The sequence below is a fragment of the Carlito syrichta genome, unplaced genomic scaffold (assembly GCF_000164805.1).
Source record: "Carlito syrichta isolate Samal-C Ts95f unplaced genomic scaffold, Tarsius_syrichta-2.0.1 Scaffold123662, whole genome shotgun sequence".
NCBI lineage: Eukaryota > Metazoa > Chordata > Mammalia > Primates > Tarsiidae > Carlito > Carlito syrichta.
The window spans coordinates 472,249-482,190 of NW_007067758.1; positions in this window are offsets into that span (position 1 = coordinate 472,249).

Sequence of the window (9,942 nt, forward strand, 5' to 3'; positions counted from 1 at the left end):
CTCGAAGCCACGGGCTCAGGCAATCCACTCACCTCAGCCTCCCAAGGCGAGGTATTACAGGCTGAGCCACCGAGCCCGGCTTATTTTTTATTTTTTTAATACATATTTTTTATTTTAAAGTTGTGGGGTACAGTTAAGGGTTAGGTATACAAATATGCATTGTGCAGGTACCCTTGTTGATGAGGTGTGCTCCCCCATCCCCAGACAAGCTCTGCTTTGAATGGATGCTTATCTATCCCCAAAGTTGGAGCTCATTTCTTTAAACATCAGCACTTCAAAACACTTGGGGAGATTTAGAGAAGGAGATAATTTTTTCTTCCTGAGCCTGAGGGTTCGAGACCCACCTGGGCAACTTGGCGAGCCCTCATCTCTACCATAAATTAAAAAAATTAGCCAGGTGTGGTAGCGCGCACCTGTAGTTCCAGCTACTCGGAAGGCTGAGGCGGAAGGATCGCCGGAGCCCAGCAGGTCGAGGCTGCGGTGGCCGGGAGCGGCCACTGCACTCCAGTCTGGGCAACAGAGTGAGACTCTAACTCAAAAAAAAAAAATTTTTTTTCAAATAAGATTTTGAAAAAGGCTGGGGGAGGATCAGGGAGGGAAGGAGACAGGGAGAACCACAAAGCAGCCTTGGGCACCCATTTAAGAACAAGCAGCCTAACCCCAGAGAGGAGGTTGAGCTGTGCCCAATTGTCACAAGAAAGCACAGGCCATGTCATGGGTCAAGGTTGAATGTATCCGGCAGCCAATCAGGAAAAGATTCTAACAGTAGCAAGCCTTGGTTGTGCCCAGGAAGGCCCATGGGTGTCAGAGAAGTCACTGGCCGGGAGCCTGGGCAAGGTGAGGTCCTGGGGGAAAGCAGGAGGTGGCCGTGGTCTCTCCTCTACCACCTATGCGTGTGGGAGTGTGAGCTGTGTACTCCAGTCCAGCTAGCTATTTACCTATTTATTTAACGAGACAAAGTCTCACCATGTTGCTTAGGCTGGTCTCGAACTCCTGGGCTCAGCGATCCTCTTGCCTTAGCCTCCCAAAGTGCTGGGATTATAGCACTGTGCCCAGCCCAGGTAGCTATCTAACATCACATACGTGGAGTCCTTAGGACAAAATCCATCACAGCCCTCCCCACTGACACATACATGTCCCTTTAATCCAAGATTCAAGAGGGAAAGAATGATCCCTCCTCCTTGACCTCTCTCCTTAAAACCTCCTTCCTCGAGGTTTGAAAAGACATGTACTGTCTGAAAGACATAGCATATCCAACTGGGATTTCTCTGACCGAAATTAAAGCCATGAAACACACAAGACAAAAACAGATTCCCAACTAACTTGTTTCCTGGTCCATGGCCTTCTGGGACTTGGGTGGCCGGTCGCTGGACACTGGTAGCAACTGTCTGATGAGGACAGTGGCTTTTTCATGATGCCTCCTGTGTTCCCACAGACTCCTCTGTGTTTTTCCGGAGGAGTTGGGGACACAGCAATTCTCTGATTTCTGATGTGCCCAGCAGAGTACTTGGCATATAGCAGGCATTTAATTATATTTACTGAGAGTCTATTATGAGGATTGCCATTGAGAGTTTCTAGAAGCACTGGGAGACGTCACAACACTTTCCTATAATTTATTGTTTGTTGTTTACTAATCTGTGATTCATTAATCATTGAAAATCCAACCCTGAAAGCAGAACAGGCTGGGGAGATTGGCAGCTTCGTTCTCTGTCTTCGACCTTTTCTCCCTCGTCTACCTGATTAGCTGGAGGCGTAAGGGCCGGCTTTCTAGACGTTCTGAATAAAAGAAAGGGAAGGAAGTTAAGTGGCCTCAGTTCTTTTCTATCAAGTGGACTCTCTGAGGTTTTGGTTGCCCGCTGTGGCTTGGCAAATGCAAAGCCAACTGAAAATGACTCTTCTTGGGAATGCAGTCAGGCTACCCTTCTTGGGAGCCACCCTCCCTCTTACTCAGAGTTTTTTCCACCCTCCTTTGCATCTAGGCCCTGGGCCTTCACCTGCATGGGGTCCCGTTGACACATTCTACCAACTCCTTCCTTCTTAAGCTCACCTCCGGATGTCTTTGAGGCCAAGCACTGCAGTCTACATGTTTATCATTTGCTGACAATTCATCAAAATGTTCTTACCTTAAAAGCTTCAAGAAGCTGAAGATGCCCAAGGAAAATTTTGTTGTGTGCTTCTCTATGTTTCTCTCTACTCAGTAACAGGAAATTCTGCCAGAGGAAACTGCCTACCCTTCCCTAACAGTGAGTGCAGAGTGGGTCCCATGTGGCCCGAGGACCTGTCACCCAGTGGCAAGATCTGGGGCAGGGGTCTCATTCTGCTTTACCTGTTGCTCTCCTGTGTAGCTGGGGCTAAAGCCCCCAGTGCTTCCTGCATTCCTTCCATGGTCCAGCAGAGCCAGGGGAGGGCAAAAGGGACCCCTCCCCTCAGGCTGGCTCCACAGATCTGCAAAGACCATGTGTATCAGCAGCTCTTCATCGGGAAAATTTGGGCAGACACCTCAGATGTGGATATTTTCCCACAGACTACAGTTTTATTAATTAGGAGCACATCAGTTTTGGCATCAGAATGCAGTTTTCAAAAAGGACTGTCCTAAGGAGAGTCCACATTTGACTCAATTTTGATGTCCCGGGCCTTTATAACTATATGTTACTCTGGAATAATAAAAGCCAAAACAATCAATGTGCTACATGCAGGATACTACCAAGCACCAGGTTGCTACCTAGATTATTCATAACTCTCATAATAGTCCAAAAAGGCAAATCTGGTCATCCCTATTTCTGCAGACCAGTACATAAAATTAAGGTTAATAAGGGTTTAAGCCAGGTGTCTAAAATCACATGGTCCATAAATGGCTTTCGAAACCCAAGTTCAACACCAGAGATCTCATTCCAAAATCCACATCCTTTGTGCCTTAACGATTCTCTATCCTCTACTGTCATGAGCCTCTACCATTCAAAGTCAGGTTCAGTTATCTGTGACATTTGCCAAGGTGAGAAAATGGCTAATGCATTACAGAAAGACTTTCAGTAGCACAATGCACCCAAACCAAAGACAGCTGTTCCAGCTATCTTTTTTTCATTTTTTAAATATATGCATTTTATTTTAAAGTTGTGGGGTACAGTTAAGCGTTAGGTATACACATATTCATTGTGCAGGTACCCTTGTTCCAGCTAACCTTCAAATGGGAGAATGCATCAGCTGGAACCGCATGGCTCCGGGAGAGCTCAAATGCAGCTGCTCAAGATGTGACAGCCATGTGGGCTGACACAAGAAGGTTAGAGAGTGCTTGTACTCAAAGCTGTTTTCTGTTTTTCTGGAATTTTGGTCTGTCCGAAGTATACACATGTGAATGCGTGTGTGCACATGGATGAATGTGTGTGCGAGTATGTATGTGTGGATGTGTGTGCATGTGAGCAAGTGTGTGCATGTGAGTGTGCCCGTGAGCAGGTGTGTGAGTATGTGAATGAGTGTGTGTTCATAGATTTGCATGCGAACAAGGATATGGGTATGAATGTGCGATTATGTGAGCAAGTGTGTTCATGTGAGCGAGTGTGTGCATGTGAGAATGTGTGTATGTATTTGTGTGTGGATGTGAGTATGTGTGACCGTGTATGTATCTGTGTGCATGTGAGTGTGTAAGCATGTGTGCACGTGTGTGTATTTGTGTGCATGTGAGGTGTGTGTATGTGTTTATGTATGTGTGTGCATGTGAGCATGTTTATGTGTGTGTATACATAAGTGAGTGTGTGTGTGGACCTGCACAGGAGATGGAGTGTGCTGGTGACGAAAACAGAATCTTGGGCATAATCCAGTCACATGACTGACTTAACCAAGGACAAAGAAATGGGTCACATTTCAAAGGATCCACAGGATGGATTAGGTAAACCATTAAGCAATCGATGTGTTTCTTGGCAACTGAATAGCATGGCACTAAAGACAAAAATAAATTGACTTGTACCCATACAATTGGTTGTGCAAACAGGCATGGCTGCAATTATAAATATATAACTAAGAAGGGAACAAGCGATGGGCTGTTGTGCTTTTATGAAAGGCATGCCATACACCACTTCTGCAGCATGGCTCTCAGCTGGTGAATTCATTTAATTGGCGAGGCATTCTCTGGATGGCCTTTCAGATTGCTCTCTCACAGCTTGGCTAAACATCAGCCTGTTCATCTCGGCTTTGCCCCGCAGGCCTTCATGACTCCAGGTGTGGGCTCGGTCATGTACGGGAGGAGGAGGAGGAGGGAAACTTCATCTCACGGCAATCGAAGCTCATCTCCACGAGTAACATGTCAACCCCTGTGTCCTTTTGCTCTATTTTCCAGAGTTAGGGGAGAATTAGACAGACAGAAGATGGGTGGATAAATGGATGGATGGGTGGGTGGGTGGATAAATGAACGCATGAAAAAAACGAGCAAATAAAGAGATGTACATAAAGCGCCTACTTAATGCCAGGAACAGGGATGGGCACTTCTCTATAAGTCACCTGCGAATGATATAGAAGACCAGCATCCAGGGAACACCTCAAATTATCTTAAGCAACTTTGTTAGCCCCTCTCAGGAGCTGTGCAAAACTGTCATCACTAAACTGCACTTTAAGGCTATGGTCTCAGCTTTCATAAAGATTTGTTTGAAATTCATGTCTGCACTTGTTGCAAAACTGTGGTTGAGGAAATTGTCCACGTTGTTGCTCAAGGTCACGCATGGGACTCTGGTGTGTTATGTAATTTTATCTCCTTTTCCTGTTCACCTTAGCCGGCAAGAAGCTCAGAGACAAACTGATCAATCATAGTGACTAGATTTGTTTGCAACATTAGCATAACTTTTAGTCTTGACACACAAATACATTCCTATATTAAGCTACTATACCTATATTTATACTTATAACTATACCCTTTTTTTTTTTTTTTGAGTTGGAGTCTCACTCTGTCACCCAGACTGGAGTGCAGTGGCCGCTCCCGGCCACTGCAGCCTTGAAGTGCTGGGCTCAGGTGATCCTTCTGCCTCAGCCTTCCGAATAACTGGAATTACAGGCATGCGCTCCCACGCCCGGCTGATTTTTTGATTTATTGTAGAAATGAGATCTCACCAAGTTGCCCAGGCGGGTCTCGAACCCATGGGCTCAGGCAATCCACTCACCTCAGCCTCCCAAGGCATGGGATTACAGGCTGAGCCACCGATCCCGGCTATAACTATACCTTTATTTATATTATCTAAATCCTTAGTTGTGGACTGTCTCAGGTACTTTTCCAGGAAAGAGGATGTAGATAAGTAAAAATAAATGAATAAAGCACAGTATTTATGTAATGCTGGCATGATTACCTTTAATGGTGGCTGAGAAGAACAAAAAACACCAAACAAGACTCATCCCCAAAGCACTTCTTTGTGGTCTGGGAATCAAATGCATTTGACGACACAGACTTGCACACCTAGCCACAAATACGCCCATCAGTCTTGCTGCCCGTAAGTATCCATGTAGACACACATGCAATCTAACTGACGCTTCTACCCCTCTCCAGCACTCTTTGGCTCAACCCCGAGATTCGGCAAAGCCCAAGACTCAGCATGCAAATAGGTGAACAGATAACATACTTGCATATCGTCAAGATTTAACAGGAATCAGGAATGTTGCTGTCCTCCATGCGTTCACTCCTAGACTTTAGAAACTTGATTTTTCTTCCTGGCTACCCAGTGTTAGGCGGAGAAAACAAGCATCTGACAAGAGTCTTGGGTGCTTACAACTATGTGGGCTGTCATTTTCTGAATATCCTCTGTGTTCTAATCCTTTCATGGTTCGATGTATGGTTACATGCATCTTGCAAGTAGGGAAACTGAGGACAGAAAGGTTAACTCACTTCCAAAGATCACACGGCCAAGCCCCAGGACTGTTTGAGTCCACAGCCTCTGCCCTTTCCCACTCGACTCCAGCTCTGGGGTGACACTGAGATGACCAGTGTGGAATGTACCTTGAGGACGACCCTGGCTTCCTACCCTTTCACCTGCTATGTCACGGCCACCTACAAAACCACCTTGATACTGGGAAAAAAAGACCTGACAACAGTATGACTGGCAGATGACAAAGTCAGGTGTTTGACAGAGCAAGTTATAGGGGGTCTTCATTTTAATGGGAGGAATAAGCCCCAATACCCTAAAGAATGTGCTCTGGCAAATTGTCACCCTGGCTACCTGTTTATCCAGCTCTCCCAGGTCTGCCCTGGAACCCTGGGTACCTGTCTAGGCAAAGACTCCTGAATTTCAGGACTATTAATATTTGAGGGTGGTTAGCTCCTTTTGTGGCTATAGATTTGACAACATTCCTGGCCTCTACCCACTAGATGCTGTTCGCACCTGCCCCAACCTAAAGTGTCTGCAGATATCGCCAAGCGTGCCCTGGTGGCCAAGTCGCACCAGGTTGAGAACCACTGGTTTAGGACTAGGGAAACTGCTAACTGATTAATTGATGCAGCTAATATCCAGAGGCTGGGAAGGGACAGAAGGAGGAGGCTGGACCACCACGGCTGGCCAGGTAACCTGGCCCAGAGAGGCCTCTGGACTGGAAAGAAGTTCACTGACTGCTGCCAGCCTGTAGCCTGAGTGCTGTCTCTCTGGGATAGCCCCCCGACCCCTGACCGAGGCTGGAGAAGCAAGATGGAAATCAATGGTGTGGACCCTTCCTGTTTGCTGGGTGTGTTGCAGTTTGGGCCTACGTGATTTGGAATTTATGACAAATAGGCCAACTTGAGCTGAAGTTTTCCTTTTTCCTCAATGGAAGGGGGGGCTGGCTGGGCTGGTGAGTGGCTCTCGTCAATGAGACGGCCAAGGAGCCAGTTCTGCTGCTTTCTTTCCCCCAGGGGAACCACCCGTTTAAGTGGCATCACTTCTCCGAAGCACATGTCATGTGGGCATCAGACGATGATCTCATCACGGGAACAGACCCTGAGCATCTCCTGGAGCTCATGGCTCAGATGTCTCCAAAACATCATTTTTTGTCTTGTTTCATTATGTTGAGTCGAGGTCGCCCTTTGTCGCCCAGGCAGGAGGACAGTGGCATAATCACAGCTCACCACAGCCTCGACCTCCTGGGCTAGGGTGATCCTTCCACTTCAGCCTCCTGAGCAGCTGGGACGACAGGCTCATGCCACCACACCCGTTAATGTTTTTAATGTGTTTTTGTAGAGTCCAGGTCTTTGCTGCCCAGACTGGTCTTGGAGTCTCAGCTCCAGCGATCCTCCCGCCTTGGCTTCCCACAATGCTGGGATTACAGGCATGAGTTGTCACAGCGCCCGACCCAAAACATAGGTCTTGACAAGCTCTCTAAGCTGGTGTTTCATTAATTCCTGACACCTTGCTCTCTCCAGACAGACAGTGTTGACCTTAACAAGTGAGGCTGGAAGGGAAGCCCTAGGGAGTAAAGCTAGAACCATTTGTTCTACTCTGTCCCCCCAGGGAGGCCATGCTGACCTGACTCCTTTCCAGAGGCAGGTGGTGTGTGGCCAGTGTGTGTTGGGGGGTGTCCACTGGGGACTGGGCTCATCTCCTGAACCCTTAAGTTGAGCTCCTCTTATACAATCAAGATCTCCCAGGCCTGGCCCTTACCTCTTCCATCCCCAGGTGGATACCTCACGATCTTTTTTTTAAAAAAACATTCCATTTTGAAGTCACACCTGAGCCTTTACCTTACTTTTCTCAGAAAGAACCCGACTGCCCTCCTGCCATATCTGTCCTAAGAAGAGGATGTCTCCGCTGCTCTTGAGGGCCTATTCAAACAGCCTCATGCTCCCACAGCCTGGGTGGCATCCCTCTGCCCGTCCTCCACCTTTCCTGCCATGACTGCAGCTGAGCCAGGCAAGCAATGCCCTCAGCGTGTCACTATTTCAATAACACTTCATTTGTTTAATGACAGTGAGTCACTGGCTGTTTTATGGCCCATTTCTGGGTGTTTTCAGGGGAGAAAGCAGAGGCCTCACGCCGTAGGGGCAGCAGTGTGTGCTGGTCCCTGGGCACAGGGCCAGGCACAGAGCCAGACTCAGAGCGGGCCGGGAGCAAAAGCCAGCTGTGGAGAGACAGGTGAGGCACAGGACTCAAGGCTCTTGCCTCCCCACTTTTGGTCCTAGAAATTAAAGGCCCCCAGAGAAGAGGCTGGAGACCTTCACGAATAATGGCTCAAGCTGAGCCTGGGATTACAACCCACAGACTCCATTTTGTTGTGTGAGGAAGCCAAGAGCTCGGGCAGGAATTCAAGGTGGGCAGCCGCCAAGCAGGAGGAAGGAGGTGCCACAGCCCCTTCCCGGGTGTGCCGCCCCCTCCCCTCAATCCTGGGGCCGAGTGGGCCACAGGCTGGTCCGGGGTTTCCCAGCTCCCTTCAGGTGAGTTTCCTGAGGACAGGTGGCTACAAGCTTCTACAAGTGAGGGAAAAATAAATGAGGTGATGCAGGCCAGGGTTGTATACTGCTTGGTACAACATGTGAACTCTGCCAGTACCTGGGACCGACCATGCTGCCGTTTGCATTGATAGCAGGGATTCTGATGCCCAGAAACCACGATGGCCATTCGAGTCACTGTTTCAGGGGTTGTTCCAGGAACCTCAGGAAACTGGGTGTGTGTGGGGGGGAACCAACAGATCACGTCTCTTCCCAAATTAATGTTTTCCTTCAATATAATCTTCCCCAGGTCATGAGAGCCATGGTTCTAGAGGTGGAAAAAACGCTGGCTTCTGCTCTGCAGTGCAGGAAAAGCTGAGCTGCAACCAAGGCAGCCAATGACGCCAGGCCCTAGGTGACCCACCTGGGAGCTTGCTTGGAGCCTTGGCTGCTCTGAACAGAGCTCAGTGATCTCCGTCTACAAAATGGGCTAGAAGATCCCCTACTCTTATAAGAACAGAAATATCTTTGGGATAGTCCAACATGAGACAGATGGAAAGATACAGGAGGAAAAACATGAATGGGCTTCTTCCATTGCTCAACTGGACTCCTCACAGCACTGTCTCAGGCAGAACATCTACCTTCCCAAGGTGATGCTCTCTGGAGTTCCTTCCTGTTAAATCTGCCTTCGGGAGCCCTGCCAAGGCTTTGAGGACCAGCCCAGATTCAAACTCATCTAGGTCACCTTCTCAGACTCCCTTGTGAGAACTAATCAAACGCTCCGGTTCTGGGCACTACAGTTGTGACTCTGGAGTGGTCGTCTTCCTAGTTCTCGATTCCACCGGCCTTATTTGTGACACTGGAGTCACCAGATGCAGGTTAAATGCCAGCTCTATTAAATACTGGCGCGGTGCCTTGGGCAGGTGCCTTGACCTCTCGGAGACTTGGGTTGCTTGACTGTCAGATGGGTACAATAATAATAATACCTATCTCCGAGGAGTGAGGGAAAAATAAATGAGGTGATGCATGGCACAGCACGTGAGCTCACCCAGTCCCTGGGACCATGCCGCCATTCACATTGATAGCAGTAATTCTGATGGCCGGAAACCACGATGGCCACTGGACTAAGCTCCTGGAGGGACAGCCATTTTAAGATCACCTTGGACCCTTGCAATGTCTAACAAAATGTGTTTCACACAGGAACTGACCACATCTTGCGTTGAAGCTTAAATAGGATAATAAGGTATATGAAAGCAACCAGCACAGGACCTCTCACCAAGGGGTTCAAGAAATTTTAATGTCCCTTTTCTCCAAAAAAAAAAAAAAAGACTAAAACTTCAATAAAAAGACCTTAAAGATTAGGGCTTGGGCACTTTGGGAGGCTGAGGCGGGAGGATCGCTTGAGTCCAGTAGTTCAAGACCAGCCTGGGCAACACAGCAAGACCTCATCTCTACAAAACAATTCAAGAAAATTAGCTGGCATGGTGGCATGTGCATGTAGTCCCAGCTACTCGGTAGGCTGAGGCGGGAGGATCACCTGAGCCCAGCAAGTCGAGGCTGTGGTGAACCAGGACTGT